Consider the following 21,823-nt stretch of genomic DNA (forward strand, 5'->3'; position numbering starts at 1 on the left):
TCCTCCTCCTCCTCCTTCTCTACCACTTCCTCCTACTCCTCCTCCTACTCCTCCTCCTCCTCCTCCTCCTCCTACGCCTCCTCCTCCTAGGCCTCTTGTTCCTACTCGGAATGAATTGAGCGGAAGCCTTTTACTACGCGGTTTTACGGCTTACAATCAACGAATAGACAGACAATGCCGTATGGCGTGCTCTTCATAGAAAGAAAGAAAACGAAAAAGTTGAAAGAAAAATGGAAGTGAAGGTAAAGGGGGAGAGAGGCAGACACAGAGAGAGTTTTGTAGAGAAAGATATGAGATTCAGAGTGTGTGAGAGGTGGAGGAATAAAGAGAAGGATAAATTGATAAGGGAGAAAAGAGAGAGAGAGAGAGAGAGAGAGAGGGTTTTGTGGAGAAGGAGAAGATATTCAGATTGTGTGTGAGAGGTGGAGGAATAAAGAGAAACATTGGTTGAGAAGGAAGAAGAGAGATAGCATAGAAGCAATGATACAAAAACGCACTATGAAGGAAACACGAATAACCACTGAATAATGACTTGATGCACGGCATTCATGGTAATGGTGTTTTTATGGTGAATTTAAAGACTCATAACTATTCAACAAACAAACACGTGTATGAATGGTTCCCTAGTTTTCCCCTCAAAAGTAAACACAGTATTCTACTTCCTATTTTTAATTTCTTATTCTACTTTTTCCTGTGATAAATTTAGATTTTCAATGATACGAGTAAATCGAGTACCAGTGTTCTGATCAAATCCCAGAGATGATAAAATGTAATTCTATATAATACTTATTCTATACTGATTTTATAATACTTTTTGTACTCTCTGGGTACAACATTCACTTTTCCTTCCATAGGGCTACTGTCGTTCCATTCAATACTTCCATTTCAATTCAATTCTGTCATTTTCATAGTAACAATTAATTTCAATAGAGTAGAATCAGAAGCTTGACTGGCCACCAATACACTAAAAATTCGTATTATTAAAAAAGATAATAAATTCTATAAAAATGGCTCCGCTTGTAAGATCACTGTAAACTGAAATCTTACAGCGGAATATATGAAGTGAGTCATATGTATGGGAAACCTTAGATAAATTGGAGACTGTTATAGATATAATACTGTAACTTTCATGATAAGTTATAGGTCAAGTACTCCACCTTTTGACGTACAACTGGATATCAACCACTCATAAGGGACTGACTTAGAGGTTGTCACTTTTGAAAAGGTCTTCAAAATGATGTACAACACAATGTGTGTTTACATTTCAAATATTTGAGTTACAACCCCTCATTTGAAAAAAAAACTTGAACTTCAATCAGCCGACATTTTGGATACAAGCATCATAGAAATTTCTTATTGATGCCATCTTTTTTGTTTTAAAAAAGCCTTTAAAATGATGTACCACACAAAGGGTGTTAACATTTGAAAAATTCGAGTTATCCTGGAAGTTATTTTATTATATCTACAACAGTCTCCAATTTATTGAAGGGTTTCCAAACATATGACTCACTCTGTATAATTTATAATGGATAGTACCATGGTTTACTTTAGATAAGTAGGCTATGATAGTAGGCTATGATAGTACAGTACTACTGTAAATGGATCCATGTGATTAAATAAAATAAATAAATAAATACAGTAGTATACAGTAGTTTAGTAACATAATATTCTGATGCTTCTGCTCCACATTCAAACTCTAGAAATTTATCTATTCATTCAAAATTTTGTCAGGGATTGAAGTTCGTGTAACAACTGAAACTAGTTCTCCAATAACAATAACTGGTTGTAGCAAGTGACAATTTCAAGTCATTTTCTTAAATAAGAATAGGGACACCTACCTAAAGATCCCCTCTGCTGCAAAACTAGAAGTTCTTCAATATCAAATTGACAATTTTTCTTAACACTACTCCAACAATTTACTCTTGAGAATTTCAAAAATTTCTCACCTGTAAGTAACAATTTTTTACCGAACAATTTTTCTTGCGCTCAACAATTTCTAGACGTAATGCAACGTTTTTTTGTAACATTAGCGCACTTGCTTATCAGATAATAAGCTACTTTGTTGTCTTGGATCTGATTCGAAAAACGCGAATGTTAATCAGATGTCTGCTCTCTCTCACACCCTCTCACACGCTCTCCCTTTAACTTCACTCTTTCTCTTTCTTTTCTACACTCTTCCTCTCTCACACTACCTCTTTTTTGTCAGTAGCCATTCTTGTTACAATTCTTTTCTGTCCTTGATAAAAACAGGATTCATTTCACAATAACTTTTGGCTCCATTATCTTTCCGTTGGATCTTGACATTTTTTCTCTTTTCTTCTCAGTTTGTCTTGGTCGGCCAGACGTATTATGATAATATTCGCTGGATTAATTAGCATAAATTGTTTGAAAAAATGTGCTGTTTCCTTTTACACTGAGTGGGCGTGTTCATTCATCTGGCTTGTAAATTTAACTGCTTAGTAAGCTTGAGTATTTTGTTACTACCTGTAAATCATTTTGGCAGAAATTCAAACTATCACTTCGTCTGAATTTAAAAAATGTCTATTACAGTGTTATAAAATCATTCTTAAAAATTGGACACGGCTTAATTATTAGTTATCAATTGCATGATTGAAACTATAAATCAATATACTTATATAATAATATCAATAATAATTATTAACTACACCTCAGTAGTTTTCTAGTTCCTCTATGATATTGGTTTCGGTAACGGTGATCATGAGGATTGAATAAAATTATCATCATAATAGATGAATACAGTTTTGTATCCTATGAAGTGATACTTTAGACTAATTAGTGCAAATTTCAAAGTCTTTGTGCCGATTGCACAAAATCCGGTTTAATTTTAATCATGATTAATTAAACAAAAACCAATCAGAGAAGCCATCGGTTCTCGTTAAAATTTAACCAGCTTTTGTGCAACCGGGCCCAAGTCTCCAGAATAAATAATCCTATACTATTAAACAAACAATTTCTGTTTATATGTTTATATGTTTGTATTTCACCGGATCTCGAAAACGGCTCTAACGATTCCAAGGAAATTCAGAACATAGTAGGTTTATAATTAAAAATTTGATTGCACTAGGTCTCATCCCTGGGAAAACTCGCTGGAGGACAATAAAATGATAATTATTATTCATCCTTTGGAAAAACAGCTGATAATAATTATTTCGTTGTCTGTTGATGATGGAAGTGAGTGAGCGAGTGCATGTGTGTGGGACTGTGTCAAAATTATGACTCAGCTGTTGAACTTTTGCAATCATTCAGTGCAGGTTGCAAAAAAGCCGGTTTATTTTTAATCCTGATTAATTCCAGTAGAACCATCTTTTTGAAATGGTCTTTTCTTTTTTGGTTCACGTGATATCAATCAGGATTAAAATTTAACCGGCTCTTGTGCAACCGGGCCTTCGTGAGGGAAACTTTTGCATTCCTCTGGGAATTGACTGTGATTAATATTATGAATCCACTGTGATTAGATAGAACATTCCTGTATGAACTATGAATATTATTATAATTTATTCTTTCGTAATACATTTTCATGCTTTTGTACTCCAGAGCGAAGCTCGGTCCCCGATATTATGGTATTCTAAGACATACTCAATTCCCTCGAAACTATTCTTTTCGTTTGAAAGTTATGAGCAATAGGCCACCCGAATAAATTGAGCATGTATTCAATGGGCTCCTGGGAAAATAATGCAAATTTGTATTTTTTTCAATTTCTTCTAGATTTCTTTCAATTTCTTCTTCGTCTTTTCTTTCGAAATCTTTTCTTTATCCTACTCTCTAATCTACATTCTCTCACTCTTTTTCATCAATATCGACATTCATGAAAAAATTAGATCCGGCATTTACAGGATGTGGTTGAGTTAGATTACGGTTGTTTAATAATAGAAAATACGATGCTAAAATTCAACTCTTAACCGCAAAAATTTGCCTTCAATGAGAATTTGATGGAATATTTTTAGCTGAAGGCTGTGAGCTCAATTATTATTATCGTTTGTGATATTTCTTAAATAATGAACAATACTATAAATTTAGAAATACAATAGATTAATTAAACATAGAGTGTGAGACAAATCAGTTTAAATGGAATGAAGGAGAGAATTTCAGCGTGGGTATTACACTGACTCTCATAAGATTGAAATCTGAAATGAGAAGAAGATGAGAAAGGATAGGAATGATAAAATGGGGAAGAGGTGGAGTGGGAGGCGGAGGAGGAGGAGTAGCATATGAACAGAGGATGAATTACAGATTAAACTCATTCATACAGATTAAATAAATTATATGCTGGCTCATAAGGAGAGAGGAGGAGAAGAAGAAGAAGAAGAAGAAGAAGAAGAAGAAGAAGAAGAAGAAGAAGAAGAAGAAGAAGAAGAAGAAGAAGAAGAGAAGAAGAAGAAGAAGAGAGAAGAAGAAGAAGAAGAAGAAGAAGAAGAAGAAGGAAGAAGAAGAAGAAAGAAGAAGAAGAAGAAGAAGAAGAAGAAGAAGAAGAGAAGAAGAAGAAGAAGAGAAGAAGAAGAAGAAGAAGAAGAAGAAGAAGAAGAAGAAGAAGAAGAAGGAGAAGAAGAAGAAGAAGAAGAAGAAGAAGAAGGAAGAAGAAGAAGAGAAGAAGAAGAAGAAGAAGAAGAAGAAGAAGAAGAAGAAAAGAAGAAGAAGAAGAAGAAGAGAAGAAGAAGAAGAAGAAGAAGAAGAAGAAGAAGAAGAAGAAGAAGAAGAAGAAGAAGAAGAAGAAGAAGAAGAAGAAGAAGAAGAAGAAGAAGAAGAATAAGAAGAAGAGGAAGAAGAAGAAAATCATGTTTGGATAGCCAAACATGTGTTTCATTTGAATTTTAGAAATAGTGTACTATATAAAATACTGTAGTGAGTCGGAACAGGCAAGAGCCTAAACCTTGAATGAAAGAAGAAGGAGAAAAGAATAAGAATAAGAAGAATAGGAAAAAGAAGAAGAAGAAGAAGATGAGGATGAAAAAATAATTGAAAATGGTAGAAAGAGAAAGAGTAAATGAGGAAGAATATGGCTTTGGTGAAAACATTGACCGAATATTGATGCAGTTGATATTGATGATGTCCATTTTGAATGTCGAAACTTTTGCCATCATTTTTCACGAATAGTCCAGCCTAAAAGCTTCGTTTTCCATATTTTCGACCTTGACATTCACTCACGAAGGCTATGAATATAAATTGAGACATGGTTGTCAAAAAAAAATGTGGTCACCAGACTGATAGATCTGCGACGAGATGATTTCAGTAGAACTATAAATAAGTAATATCCGTGGAATTAATACTCGAATAATAGTACCATAGACCATAGATAAGTATCATTCATAGTCCAAATACCATTACCATGAACCATAGATAAGTAATATCCGTGGACTGAATACCCAAATAGTAGTACCATAGACCATAGATAAGTATCATTCGTAGTCCAAATACCATTACCATGAACCATAGATAAGTAATATCCGTGGACTGAATACCAGAATAGTAGTACCATAGACCATAGATAAGTATCATTCGTAGTCCAAATACCATTACCATGAACCATAGATAAGTAATATCCGTGGACTGAATACCCGAATAATAGTACCATAGACCATAGATAAGTATCATTCATAGTCCAAATACCATTACCATGAACCATAGATAAGTAATATCCGTGGACTGAATACCCGAATAGTAGTACCATAGACCATAGATAAGTATCATTTGTAGTCCAAATACCATTACCATGAACCATAGATAAGTAATATCCGTGGACTGAATACCCGAATAGTAGTACCATAGAGCATAGATAAGTATCATTCGTAGTCCAAATACCATTACCATGAACCATATATAAGTAATATCCCTGGACTGAATACCCGAATAGTAATACCATAGACCATAGATAAGTATCATTCGTAGTCCAAATACCATTACCATGAACATAGATAAGTAATATCCGTGGACTGAATACCGAATAGTAGTACCATAGACCATAGATAAGTATCATTCGTAGTCCAAATACCATTACCATGAACCATATATAAGTAATATCTCTGGACTGAATACCCGAATAGTAATACCATAGACCATAGATAAGTATCATTCATAGTCCAAATACCATTACCATGAACCATAGATAAGTAATATCCGTGGACTGAATACCCGAATAGTAGTACCATAGACCATAGATAAGTATCATTCGTAGTCCAAATACCATTACCATGAACCATAGATAAGTAATATCCGTGGACTGAATACTCGAATAGTAGTACCATAGACCATAGATAAGTATCATTCGTAGTCCAAATACCATTACCATGAACCATATATAAGTAATATCTCTGGACTGAATACCCGAATAGTAATACCATAGACCATAGATAAGTATCATTCGTAGTCCAAATACCATTACCATGAACCATAGATAAGTAATATCCGTGGACTGAATACCCGAATAGTAGTACCATAGAGCATAGATAAGTATCATTTGTAGTCCAAATACCATTACCATGAACCATATATAAGTAATATCCCTGGACTGAATACCCGAATAGTAATACCATAGACCATAGATAAGTATCATTCGTAGTCTAAATACCATTACCATGAACCATAGATAAGTAATATCCGTGGACTGAATACCCGTATAGTAGTACCATAGACCATAGATAAGTATCATTCGTAGTCCAAATACCATTACCATGAACCATATATAAGTAATATTCCTGGACTGAATACCCGAATAGTAATACCATAGACCATATATAAGTATCATTCGTAGTCCAAATACCATTACCATGAACCATAGATAAGTAATATCCGTGGACTGAATACCCGAATAGTAGTACCATAGAGCATAGATAAGTATCATTCGTAGTCCAAATACCATTACCATGAACCATATATAAGTAATATCCCTGGACTGAATACCCGAATAGTAATACCATAGACCATAGATAAGTATCATTCGTAGTCCAAATACCATTACCATGAACCATAGATAAGTAATATCCGTGGACTGAATACTCGAATAGTAGTACCATAGACCATAGATAAGTATCATTCGTAGTCCAATACCATTACCATGAACCATATATAAGTAATATCTCTGGACTGAATACCCGAATAGTAATACCATAGACCATAGATAGTATCATTCATAGTCCAAATACCATTACCATGAACCATAGATAAGTAATATCCGTGGACTGAATACCCGAATAGTAGTACCATAGACCATAGATAAGTATCATTCGTAGTCCAAATACCATTACCATGAACCATAGATAAGTAATATCCGTGGACTGAATACTCGAATAGTAGTACCATAGACCATAGATAAGTATCATTCGTAGTCCAAATACCATTACCATGAACCATATATAAGTATATCTCTGGACTGAATACCGAATAGTAATACATAGACCATAGATAAGTATCATTCGTAGTCCAATACCATTACCATGAACCATAGATAAGTAATATCCGTGGACTGAATACCAGAATAGTAGTACCATAGAGCATAGATAAGTATCATTTGTAGTCCAAATACCATTACCATGAACCATATATAAGTAATATCCCTGGACTGAATACCCGAATAGTAATACCATAGACCATAGATAAGTATCATTCGTAGTCTAAATACCATTACCATGAACCATAGATAAGTAATATCCGTGGACTGAATACCCGTATAGTAGTACCATAGACCATAGATAAGTATCATTCGTAGTCCAAATACCATTACCATGAACCATATATAAGTAATATTCCTGGACTGAATACCCGAATAGTAATACCATAGACCATATATAAGTATCATTCGTAGTCCAAATACCATTACCATGAACCATAGATAAGTAATATCCGTGGACTGAATACCCGAATAGTAATACCATAGACCATAGATAAGTATCATTCATAGTCCAAATACCATTACCATGAACCATATATAAGTAATATCCCTGGACTGAATACCCGAATAGTAATACCATTGACCATAGATATGTACTATCCCTAGACCGAAGAGTAGTACCAGAGAAAACTCCTATAATTATTAATTCTTAATTAATTTTAATTAATTAATTTTAATTAAAATTAATTATTAATTCTTGCTATTATTAATTCTGTGGTAGTACTATGAACCGAATTCATTCATGAAAGCTTTAAAAAATGAGTACAATGGATGTAAGAATAGAAAAGTAGGAGCAGTTCTCAAATGTATAACCTGCAATTTCTCCACAAAATCCGTCCTATTATTCACAAATTGGATATTTATTTATAGATGGATAGATTCAAAACTCTCTAGTTTGTGAGTATAAACTTCAGCTTACGTTTTCAAAGATACCGAAGCCAATATTTGATTTTGCCAATGAATAAAACGTCTTCCCAAATATAGTGTTGCTGAATTTTATACAAGGAGATTGATTGATTGATTGATTTTTATTAGGCCGTGCTAGGTCTCGATAGACCTATTGCACTAGACAACAGTACAATACAAAACAAATAAACAAAATACAACAGTATTCAAATAGAGTAGTAATATGGGAGAGGATGGCACCATAGATAAATGAGCAAAAGTCATATTCTTGAGCTATTTCTTCTATGATAGGAGGTATCCATGATTAATTAATTAAGAATGAAATAATGAGTAATAGACTTACCACAGTCATTCATGAAACTGTAGACATCCAAGAAGTTCACCTGCAACAAAAGAATGAATTGTTAATGGAAATTGTTGTTGGGCTAAATCATTATTATTGATTCAGTGATAAGTAGGTTACTTAATAAGTAGTTTACTTATTTATAAGTAGTTACTTATTTTACTTATTTCATAAGTAGCATTATCCATTCATAAGCTACTGTCTACTGATACCATATTCTTAGTGACTGGCTTTGTCTCCATGAGATGTTTATAAAGCGTATGCTGTCATCAGAACCGTATGAAAAATTCATCATTATACTGTACCATCCACCGATCTCTATTTTCTTTTAAGATAAATTAATATGAATAATTAAAGCTTCTAGCTCTTCTTTGGAACTACCTTTATAGGGAAAGGTACAACAACTTTATTCCCAAAACTGTCCCTCTTTCAACCTATCCTACAATATATTCTACAGTAAACTTTCAATTTAATATACAGCCAAAACACAATAAAACCAAGAACTAACAGTCTAGTGCAGAATATCATTCGTGATTTGAACTGAAAAAACAACAACTGAACCTGATAATTACTTATCAATAGAAGAAGAAGTTCAAATAGTAAATGAATAGAAGTTACTCTGTTTTTTAGTCAATTATTACCAATTTGGAAAATCACTGAAAAAACAACTGAACCTGATAACTACATATCAATATAAAATGAAGTTCAAAAAGACAATGAATAGAAGTTACAATGTTTGTAGTCAATAATTATTACTGATTTGGAAAATCAAGATATAATACCGATTGCAACGAGAAAAATGGAAAACTTAAAATAAAAATTACCTAATACCAAAACCTTGACAATCAATCACATTAGCCAGAAAGAAACCGATAGCTAACTTGATCTTGAACTGCAAATTGCTTTCTTCTTTTGAAACCGTTATAAAGTTGATAGTTATGAAAACGAACTTAACGGCGTTGCAATATTACCAATGTGAAGGTCGCCATTAACTCACTTAAATTCACTTCAAACTATCAGCACAGGAATATTGGAAGCGTCGATGTTATTGATAAGAAATACTGACAGTAGAGAGTGAAACATCTGAAGACAATAACCGACTTAGAACGAAATGAATGAAGGTAAAAACTGCATAGAGATCACTTCTATGAAGTCAAAGTCAAGGACAAATATTGGTAAAGCCAATTTTAGCGATGAGATAATAGTGCTATAGTGAGATTCTCGTCTATATGACAGCATTGATTGGATGAGAGACGTTGATGCTACTTAAAAAGAATACTGATAATTTAAGGTGAATCTCGCTAAATGAATGTTACGTTTGTCAGGTATTTGACAGAATGTTTTCGTTTCAAATCTTTTCGAAAGTAGCACAACTTTTATAACAGCACCAATGAAGTTACTTTTATAACTAAAAATAACTAATGAAGTAATGGAGCTCAACTTGAACTAATGGAGTTCAAAAATGTGTGTAACGATCTAAAGTTTCTGCTCTGAGTAAAACGAGGAGGAAGATTAAAATTTAGTCCAATAAAATTCATTCAGGTTTGTAAATTTTACTGTGAATTCATATAAGTTCAATCTCTTCGCTGAATAAGTTGTGAACAATGTCGATGAATCTTTTAATTTTGTGAACTTTATAGTTGATTCATAGCTTTCTTCAGTCTCTGAGCTGCATTTTCTGTGAGTAATGTTGTAATCCCACTTTAATAAAATTATTCAACTTATCCTGTAGAGTGCACAAAGTCAAAAAGCAGAAAGAGAGCTTTTAAACCCACTTCACTCAATTTTCATTTACCTGAGCCTCATAATTAATTTTCAACTATTTACTTCCTAAGAGCGTTATTAGTTTTAGTTTCTAGTTTTGACAGCTCCATCTATATTGTCTAGTAGACAGTTCACTACTGATATTATATAGTTGACTAGTTGATAAAAACACATTTTGAAATGTTTTAATAAACGGGTTCTACAAGTTTCTATATTGTTTTTATTAATAATTAATTATTGTTTTCGTTATTTGGATAGAATAGCCCATTTAAGTGAAGTGATTTTAGTTGAATAGTTTCATGAAATGGACTTAACCCTAAAAAGTAAATTCGTATGGCTTTTGTTGGTGGGGAGTCCCTTGCGGGAAGGTCCCACCGCCTGAATATATAATTTAAGCCGTCAATGGGCCTTACGACTGTCATACTTCAGACAGTTAAAAGAGAACTATCAGCTGATAAAATACAGTAGTAGTATTTTTCCGTTTCAACATGGACTTCATGGACTTAACCCTAATTTGAACCTTCCATTGGAACAAATTTAGGAATAGAAGTAGTTTTGGGATAGCACCTTCTTTTCAATTCCGATATTGTAATTGTTTATTCAATGAATAAAGAAATGAATAAAATTGAATAAATAAATCTATGATAATAAAGTGTATTTGTGTATTGCAACATAGGCAATCAGCATTGAGAATTCAAACTGCATATTTATTTGACAATAAACGAATTTAAAACAACATTTCAACAATGGAAACATCTCAAAGCAATAGATAGGTTATCTTTTAGGTCGTTGCTACTCACAGCTGATAAAAATGCAATTGGTGATCGTTGAATTCAAGTGCATTATGCACACACTATAGCTGCATCTTGCACTGCACTGCACTGAGTTTTAATTTTAACAACCAACTGATAACGACAAAAACTGTTCTAAAAGTGTATTTGCCAAGTGTAGTGGAGATAAAGTGAGCAGAGAGAGACGATTGATAGGATAGATGGAAGAGAAACGGAGAGGAATATATAGGAAGATAGTAGTGTGGAAGAGGTAGAGAGAAATGATGAGTCAAACAGAGAGAGAGAGAGAGAGAGAGAGAGAGAGAGAGAGAGAGAGAGAGTCAGAGAGGAAGAGAAAAAGAGAGTGAGAGTGTATGAGAGTGTTGAAACGGAAAAATACTACTACTGTATTTTATCAGCTGATAGTTCTCTGTTAAGAATTAAAGAGTTTTCAATATTTCTGATAGTTTTTGTTACAATCGATCACTTTCTCTCACTCTCTTCCTATCTATCTTCCTTTTCCTTTTTCTCTTTCTTTCTTGAAGTTCAATGTGATTCGGCGATCATTGAGATGAGAATGAAAAGGAAATTACAAGTGGATGGTAGATCATAATTCTTGTGATCTTCAGCTAAATCGACACTTCAAACTGGAGAGAGGAGAGAAAGATAATGGATAGGGAGAATAGAGAGAGAGAGAGTGAGAGAGCTACAGAGAGAAAGATAGATAGAGGGTGAGAGAGTGAGCAAACTCAACTATAATCAGCTGATCATAATGTTGCTCTCAGCATTTTTCTATCTTCATCTTCCTCTTTTGCGATTTCAGAATGTGAATTATTGATTATTCTGATTGAATGTGAAATTTTGAGACTTATTCAATTGCTACTGAAACTAAAGTACTGTAAAACTGTCTAACCTGACTCAAGACAAGATCATTAAATTGGATTGGGTTCAATGCAATTCAATTCATTAATAATCAACAGTTGAATTTGTTTAGTAACGCAGACGTTTAATTCATTGATAGAGGTAGACTGTATACTCAGTATAGCAATAACAACTAACTGAATTGATCAACATAATCAGAAATTTTCATAGTGCAGTGTCTAGCACTCAAGATTAAGAAGGAGATGGAGAAACAGTGGGAACGGTCAAAGTTGAATAAATGAAGAGAACGAAGAAGGTGCAAGAGGGAAACGAGAAAAAGAAAAGAAGAAATTGAAGAAGAAGAAGTAGAAGAAGAAGAAGAAGAAGAAGAAGAAGAAGAAGAAGAAGAAGAAGAAGAAGAAGAACAAGAACAAGAAGATGATGATGATGATGAAGAAGAAGAAGGAGAAGAAGATGAAGATAATTATGAAAAAAGAAGAAGAAGGAGTAGAATATAACAAAAATATGAATCAAAATTAACCAAGGATACACAGATTGTATTTAATTTTGCAAAAAAATTTCAATTACAGTATTATTATAAGGCTTGGAAACTGTAATGAGACTCAAATTCATCTGAACGTAATAGAAAACACTCGAGCGGTTAGGGAATCATCGGAATTCACTCCATAATGTCAGTATTCCCCAGAATAGCAATGAATCCTTACCATTCAACCATTGCTGGCAGTTTTCACGTGAATCACATTCTCACTACATAGCTAAGCTATTAGAGAGCAGTCATTGATAAGAGATTTGAGAAGGTGTGGTTTCGAGTTCAACCAAAAATAAACTCTCTAAGAAGTTGAGAGAAATGGACCAATAGGATTAGAGGCGGGGCTACAGATCTATCTAAAGTGACTGAAAAAATTTGGATCAGCTTCTGAATAAGTCGCCATTTTCCATTACGTATGTAATGGGTTAGTTTGATTCTCATGAATAAAAAAAATCCAAATTTATTTTACAGAGAGGAGTTGACTTCAAGCTGTATTATAACGGAAGCTACGGAATTACTGTCAGAGTACTGTAAATCACTATTTTATTTCTCAAATATATTTTGATTTCTACATTTTAAATGTATTTTCGGTGCAAAGGTTAGGTCTGATGCTTAAAGTGAAGTTAAGCAAAGTAGTTCTCACAGTGAAGCTTACAGTGTAACTAGCCTATGCTGTAGATAGGCAAAATATCATATTCCCGAAAATCATACGGTGACGTATAGCCAAACAGTAAAGTATAATCACGATCTAAAACATGAAGAAACTTCAAGGGTTTGAAATGTGGAAGGGTAGGTTAGGGGGTTGGGTTTTTGCTTTTAAATGGCAAAATGCTAGTATTATTGAAATGTGTTTTTCAAATGCTTTAATAATAATATTGTAAAGCAGAAACAGGAAGTTTACATGTCAGAAAAAGTATGTGTTATTTAGTTTGGCTATACGTCACCGTATGATTTTCGGAAATGCGATATTTTGCCTACCATTTTGCAGTTTGTTGTAACATGTAAAATACTATTATTTGTTAGGTAAAAGTTGATACTTCTTCTGACGAAGTTCTATTGTATAGTTTGAAATTTACTCTGTTGAATAAATAAATATTATTATCAGAAATTTTATTTTGCATCTTTTACGTATTCCCGATGCAAAATCATATAAAAGAGACCATTTACCAGAGACAAGAAATATAGCTTATCCTTATCCTTATAGTTTATGCTTATCCTTTATCTATGCCATTACCTAGCAAACAAACTCGACCTAACATCATCTTTAAAGCATGAGTTTTGGAAACTAAGATAATATTTTCATTCATTGATCGATCATTATTATTTTCGTGATAAATTTATCTATAAACCAATTTGTGTCTCTTTAATTTATTCATCATCATTATAGTCAAATTCATCTTGGAAGAGATATTTTCGAATTTCTGGAGTTTTTCCAAAATTGAATATCATACAGAACGCATAAGTTTCACCACATTTTCCCATACTTATTATACAACGATAAGAATTTCCAATTTACGGAAGACCTCCTCAGGGGGTTTCCTTTTTAAGGCAGGTGCACACTAGCTGTTTTTGCGACTTTTCAAGGCCGATTCACACGCGTGCACATCTTGTTATTTGACATTCAATGTCCAATTAACTCGGCACTATTGTTCTGGAAAACGCGTCCTAAAAACTTGAAGGAATCACTTACAACCTATACTGAGATTCAGTCAGAAATAGTTACAGATAATACCAACGCTTTCCACAGAACCAATGCTGCAGGCTTGGAGTGAATCCCAATACAGCAACCGGTTCCTTTTTTTCGTGAAATTTTTTTCCGGTCTCCGCGATCAACAAAATTGCAGTTGGCTACGAACAACAAATTACGTAACTGAAATTCGCGTATTTGCATTGGAATGATCGTTTCAAAAAACTTTGCAAATCGAAAGCTTTAAACGTCAGTGATTGATGGTTATCCATTAAATAAATAAATCCTGAGCTTAGAAAAACTTTAATCAAGACTAACTGGTTTTCAGCACTACGTAAAACCCACAAATAAATAGAATTTTTCTAGTTTTTTGCAGTTGTATTGTTCTGAAAGCAATATACATTTGTATTTGGCTTCGACAAAAAGTTGAACAAGTTAATCTTTCACAGTTTCAATCCAAATTTGGAAGATGAAACTTAAAATATAGCTATGACTTGAGAAAAAGATTAGAATTTCAAGTGATTCAGTCAATTTCATCTTATTGATGATGATTTTAATAAATTATTCATGTTCTAGGTAATTTTTGAAACATTATTGAAACCAATTGTTGTCAATACCTAGTAATAGATTATGTGGAGTTTAGACTATAAATTGTGATGAAGTTGTGAGTTTAATTATAATCATGGATCAAGTTATTAGAATTAATACTGGTTTTCAAAATATTTCTCAAAAATATTCCTCTAAACATTGAGTAATTCTCGTAAATAGTGTGATAAACTTACTACAGTACTATGTCAATAAACAGTTTATTCAATTTATTTTCAATTTAATTTATCCAACCACAGAAAAAGGAATATGTTTTTTACTTTGAGATCCTCAGCTATTCATGAAGTTTTTCAAAAGAAATAAAACAATGATCATTGTAGACAATACTATGCATCAACAATTACTAGCCAAGACGAGAATCTCGGAAAATCTCGTCATGAATTTTCCAGCATATTGCTGATTTTTCATTCTTGTTTATAGAAATAGTAGATAACTGGAATTTGAGTATTGAATTGTGTCACTGGAACCGAGGAGCGCCATTTTTAATAGTAATCGTAATTGTAGTAACGTATATGGTAATGAAACGTAAATTCGAGGAATTGGAGACAATGCGTTGTATTTTCAGCCGAGATTGCATATCCCTGCAATTTAAACTGAATTTGTGCGACAATAATCATGCATTTGGCACGTTCAATTTTCATGATAAGTGATTCCATGAGCTATTGACTCCATATTATGCATTATTATATCATGGGAATAGATTTAATTCTTGAGTTGAATTCTTTATTGCTGCAATATTTATGATGTGTCACCATGAACAAAAATGATAATGCACAATCTTTCGGTTTAATAGTAGACTACCACAAAACTTCATTTTTGCAAACAAGATACAGTAGAGTAATCAATGTATAATCTTATTCTATTTTGATGATTTTGAATTTATGAACTATCTTGAACTACCTTGAACGCTCTTGAACTATCATGAAGATCAGAACTTATGTACTGTGATACAGTAATATTTGGATGAAAACATAACCAGAATTGAAGTTGAACAATTCATGAGTATTTTGGTGTTCTAAAATCGTTGATGATTAAATAGAGTCGTTCGCTAAAAATCGCCATAAAATTCCATTTGTAGACAAAAAAACTCCATTACATGTTATCATATTATATAAAACTTATAACAAACTCATAATTATAATAGCATTATTTGTTGAAAATCATCATAAGTACTAAGCTGCGAACATAATTCATTAACTTTTGAGTTACTCAAACACTAAAATAATTTATGAAAATCTTCATATCCCATGAAATTCATATCCATGGATATCATAATATTCATTTCTTGGAACAACCACAAAACGTTTTAGTTCAAGACAAAATTCAGTGCAACAATTTATGGAAATTTTCATATTTCAGCGAACTTCTTCATAATAAATTATTCCTGAAATAGCTAGCATTCATGGTTTGAAAATTATCACAACCTTAATTAAACTAGCAGAGCGGAATACCGCTAAACAATAACCGATGTTATATGAGAAAACTGCAACAATGTACAAAGTTTAAAATTAAAAAAAGTAATTAGAACATAAAAAACTAGTTAGGTCCATAAATTGGCACGTGTATGCCATAAAGGCTCAACAAATGCATTCGAACCAAGTCTTGTGTTGATATGGGGACCAGATGTTGGCATAACACTATCAATGCCAATGTCAACTCTGTGTGCAGAATGATTCATGCTCATAGACATTGCAGCTAGAGGGATTGACTTGGAGTTATGTGCAACTTGAAAACTTGGGAAATGGATATTGATTGATGAGCTGAATATCAATCACTAAAGCTGCGTTTACACCAAAGTTATGAACAAACAGTTAATAACTTAATTCTATATTAGATTGAACATAACTTATCATACACATGATGAACATTTATGTGCTTGTCAAGTTTCGTTCAATCTAATAGAATCTATAAGGATTATGTTATTAAACATTCTGTTAATAACTTTGGTGTAAACCTAGCTCAAATCTAGCCACTCCTCCCATCTGATTCAGTTGTATTAAAAATGCTTCAAAACTGAAAAAATCCAATTCAAGTTGTTATGTATTTACTTATTGGAATTGGAGAGTAGAATTAGAGCTATTTCCCTTTATGTTTGATCAATTTTTTGATATTATACAATGAAAATACAGGAATAATTTTTACCTGTCCGATGGATAGATCAATTGCAAATCGCAGTTGACTGAAAAAAATACCGGAATTTCGAGGTCTTAGTGGGATTATAGAGAAACCATAGAGAAACAATAGCGTAAGTAGATATCCTATGGTATAGGGCGTTTATGTCGCAAGTTTTACTGTTATCCCAAGCCGATTACTGTCGATTATTGGCAATTTTTACTGTTTTGACCGGGTAAGAGTGTATGAACGCACAATATGAGAGACTACCAGCATCAAAAAGCTTCACGGGAAAGAACTACGTGGACTATCGGCTTGGGATAACATCAAAGGTTGCGACATAAACGCCCTATACCATGGGATATCTACTTACGCTATTGTTTCTCTATAATCCCACTAAGATACCATGGGATATCTATCTACTTATGCTATTGTTTCTCTATGGTGGCACTCTGCGAGGTTAATAAGTTGAACATCTAAAGTTATTCTTTAGAGTAAAGAATTCTATATAATAATGATTATTTGATAATAATAATTATTATTAAATGATGATTTTTTCTGTCATCTCTGGTTGAATTTAGTGAATTGAAGTTTTCGACTTATGCTACAGAATCATGGTTCGAGAAATTCACTTAGTTTGGAATTAATTCACGAAACGACACTTTTTAACAATTTATAGTGAGGAGACTATCTTCCGTTACTGAACTATTTATAAACCACTATTAGAAAATTCTACACGAAGTATTACAGCTTCACATCGATCTGTCAGCATTCCTAGTAGAAGAAGAAGAAGAAGAAGAAGAAGAAGAAGAAGAAGAAGAAGAAGAAGAAGAAGAAGAAGAAGAAGAAGAAGAAGAAGAAGAAGAAGAAGAAGAAGAAGAAGAAGAAGAAGAAGAAGAAGAAGAAGAAGAAGAAGAAGAAGAAGAAGAAGAAGAAGAAGAAGAAGAAGAAGAAGAAGAAGAAGAAGAAGAAGAAGAAGAAGAAGAAGAAGAATAGTTCTTCTGCACATCAATGCTTCCAAGTCAATCAATTCTAACAGTTTGAAATAAATCTCACTCTATCAAGTTGCACTACTCAAAGTCTAGACAAAACCAGGCCAAAAACTCTGTTTCATGTATTTTTAATTGATGCAAGAGCCACAGAGCCAGACAGACACGATCTTTTTCTCATTCTATATAATAATGATCATCATCATCATCATCATCATCATCATCATCATCATCATCATCATCTCTTCTTCTTCTTTTTCTTTCTTCTATTTCTTATTCTTTTTCTTTCTTCTTCTTCTTCTTTTTCCTTCTTCTTCTTCTTCTTTTTCTTTCTTCTTCTTCTCCTTCTTCTTCTTCACCTTCTTCTTCATCTTCATCTTCATCTTCTTCATCTTCTTCTTCTTTTTCTTTCTTCTCCTTCTTCTTCTTCACCTTCTTCTTCTTCATCTTCTTCTTCATCGTCATCTTCATCTTCTTCTTCTTCTTCTTCTTCTTCTCTTCTCTTCTTCTTTCTTCTTCTTCTTCATCTTCATCTTCTTCTTCTTCCTCTTCTTCTTCTTCTTTTTCTTTCTTCTTCTTCTTCTCCTTCTTCTTCTTCACCTTCTTCTTCTTCTTCTTCTTCTTCTCTTCTTCTTCTTCTTCTTCTTCTTCTTCTTCATCTTCATCTTCTTCTTCTTCTTCTTTCTTCTTCTTCTTCTTCTTCTTCTTCTTCTTCTTCTTCTTCTTCTTCTTCTTCTTCTTCTTCTTCCCATCAGCTGACACGGAAGAGAGGCCTAACAGGTGTTCGAATAAGTTTGAAGGGTGCCTTTCTCCCTCTATTTGGGGGAATATTCTTAGTAGTTGTTGGTGTGAAGCCCCCCCTCCTCATTTTACCACTCTACATGAATAGTGGGCGTAGCTGAAAAGTGACTTGTTATTCAGTTGTTGGAGGTCAGTTAACTTTGTTCAATTTTTATGCAATATTCACGCTCGTCCCTTTTCTCAAGCTTATACGACATGCCACTTATCTCTAGCCCATCTATATAGCCTTGTGGTTTCTATATCTACCTGTCTATATCTATCTGTTTGTTCTTGGGCGCGTTCATAGTTGCTTCTTGTCTTTATTTATATTTTTAAAATCCACTTCTGTATTTTGCTGCGATTTTCCAATCATTTTTACTTTCCTTGCCCTATTACTATAGGTAAGGAAAGTATTGCTTTCCGAAACGAATTAAGTTACCCGAATTTCTAAATTTCTATAAGTTTCAAGGTCCCCTGAGTCTAAAAAAGTGGTTTTTGAGTAATGGTCTCTCTCTCTCTGTGTGTGTGTGTGTGTGTGTGTGTGTGTGTGTGGTGTGTGTGTGTGTGTGTGTGTGTGTGTGTGTGTGTGTGTGTGTGTGTGTGTGTGTGTGTGTGGTGTGTGGTGTGTGTGTGTGTGTGTGTGTGTGTGTGTGTGTGTGTGTGTGTGTGTGTGTGTGTGTGTGTGTGTGTGTGTGTGTGTGTGTGTGTGTGTGTGTGTGTGTGTGTGTGTGTGTGTGTGTGTGTATGAGTGTATGTGCGTCTGTGTACACGATATCTCATCTCCCAATCAACGGAATGGCTTGAAATTTGGAACTTAAGGTCCTTACACTATAAAGATCCGACACGAACAATTTCAATCAAATGAAATTCAAGATGGTGGCTAAAATGGCGAAAATGTTGTCAAAAACATGGTTTTTCGCAATTTTCTCGAAAATGGCTCCAACGATTTTGATCAAATTCATACCTGAGAATAGTCATTGATAAGCTATATCAACTGCCACGAGTCCCATATATGTAAAACTTTCAGGAGCTCCGCCCCATCTATGCAAAGTTTGATTTTAGATTTCCAATCATCAGGTCTCTCATTTAATTTAAATGAAAAATTCGAGTGGAAAAGATTAAGCATGAAAATCTCTACAATTAATGCCCAGTAACATTTTCTCCTAAAATTGAAAATAAGCTAGAAATTTGAGAAAATGTGATTATTCAATTGCAAACTGTTGGCAATTGTTGATTCTATTAAATCATTCACTATGAAGAGATAGCAGATCTCGTGTGTATCCAGCGTTATTGTCCAGTCACCAGCTGGCTCAGATCTTTGAATAGTAAACTAGTATGCGCGGGAACACTAGCGTCAGGTGATCAATTTTCATAACTGCAAGGAAAGTTGTGTGAGTGCGCTGCACCAGATTCTTCTTTTCTGTTTTCTCCTTTCTTATTTTCCTTCGCCTTCTTCCACTTCCTCTTTATCGCATTTCCCAATATTTCGTACTCCTTGCTCTCTCTTATCATATTTATTATTATTATTATTCATTTCCCTTCTCCACCAACGTAAATTTGTTTCCTTTTCTCCTGCTTTGAAATTGCTGTCATTTAAGCTAGTGCAAATTTCTGTCTTGTTCAATATTATTCTTCTCTTTACTTCTTCCTTACATTATTGAAATTCTGACTCTCGTTTCCTACTTATTTTCCCATTCCCATCCATCGCTCTCGTCTCTCCCTACATGTATGTTCGACGATCTCATGTTTCATCACCTCATTTCCCTTCATTTAACTTCTCTTGCGTTTCTGGTCATCCTCACAAATTCTATAATCCTCGTCTAATCCTTAATTAATCGTCTTAATTCTAATCCTCGTCTTGATTCTATTAAATTCACAATTCTCACTCCTTTAATTCTACTTCTTTCTCCTCCAATTCTTTCTTATCTCCATTGTTTCAATACAGTATTATATAAATAATTTCCATATGTCTTCCACCAGAACCTTCTCCTATAAAGCAGTCTTCCTCTACAGCTCCTTTCTCTTCGTCCTATCACTTTCTCATATTCTCCCAATTCTCATTTCTCCTCTCTATTATCTCCTTCCACAGTTCACTTCACCACTTTCTTTATCTTCTCAATCCTTCTTTCCACTATACTCTATCATCGCTGAATATTTCGTCTCTTTTGCTTCTTTTTGATTTGATTTTCTTCTTCACCTTCCTCCTACTCCTTCTCCTCCTCTTGCTCTTCCTCCTCTTCCCTCTCTTCCTCTTGCTTCTTAAGGGAAGAACTCTAATCTAATCTTATCTTTCTCTCCCTCCTTTTCACTCTCTTCCTCCTTAGAGGAATAACTCTAATCTAAACCTTCTATTCCTTTTTCTCCTTCTCCTCTCTGCCTATCTTTTTTTCATACTCTTCCTCTACTATTTTCCACCAATACCTATAAGGCAGTCACCTTTCCGTGTCAGCCCAATCAATGTTTCAGAGCTCGAACACGATTGCCGTATTATTGATGAGTCGATGTCTTTATTTAAATCCAGACTGTCTAGAGGTCTAGACTGGTCTGACAGAATGCATGCAAGGTGAGAAGAACAGACTTTGTTTGCCTATTCTAAAAAAAGTTGCAGAACTTTATTTTTACAAGTGCAAAAATAAGAGGTTATGACCCTTCTACATGTATTTGCTTGTATGCCTCCATTGTTTGCTTGTTGTCTCTATTTGTTTGTATATGTATTTTTAAAGTGAGCATGTTTAGAAACCTTTAGAAGAGTATTATAAAGTACCTTAACACAGAAAAATGAGTGTCTTTCAAAATACTGTACTATTTTTGCATGTGCAAACGGAGTTCGTTGATCTTGTATAAGTTTTTATCTGAATCAGTAAGGTAGCTTCTTCGGAAAACAGTATTTCAAACAAATACAAAAATATAGGTTTTCAAGAGCTCTATTCTTGCATATGTAAATTGAGGTTCATCAACCTTGTGCATCTATTTTTGAATTGATACAGTTCAGATTTTTCAAGATATTTACTATTCCTCTACGGCTTAAAATCTATTGTAGATTGTTTAAACGC

At 33.6% G+C, this 21,823-nt stretch overlaps 1 protein-coding gene across 2 annotated transcripts in view; it reads right to left on the bottom strand.

The window, feature by feature from the left end:
- The window catches only part of LOC111063487 (A-agglutinin anchorage subunit), a 132,349-nt gene that overhangs the window by 69,495 nt on the left and 41,031 nt on the right, over positions 1-21,823 (bottom strand). Inside the window, exons 1-2 of one of the 2 annotated variants that reach the window (XM_039429015.1) lie at positions 11,216-11,303; positions 8,652-8,691 (exon numbers count right to left, since the gene is read on the bottom strand). The gene's annotated coding sequence lies outside the window, so the exon portion shown is untranslated. Of the gene's footprint in view, positions 1-8,651; positions 8,692-11,215; positions 11,304-21,823 lie in introns of those variants that run through there. The other variant, XM_039429014.1, reaches the window with a different exon arrangement.

This window comes from Nilaparvata lugens, chromosome 5, assembly GCF_014356525.2.
Source record: "Nilaparvata lugens isolate BPH chromosome 5, ASM1435652v1, whole genome shotgun sequence".
NCBI classification, from domain to species: Eukaryota; Metazoa; Arthropoda; class Insecta; order Hemiptera; family Delphacidae; genus Nilaparvata; species Nilaparvata lugens.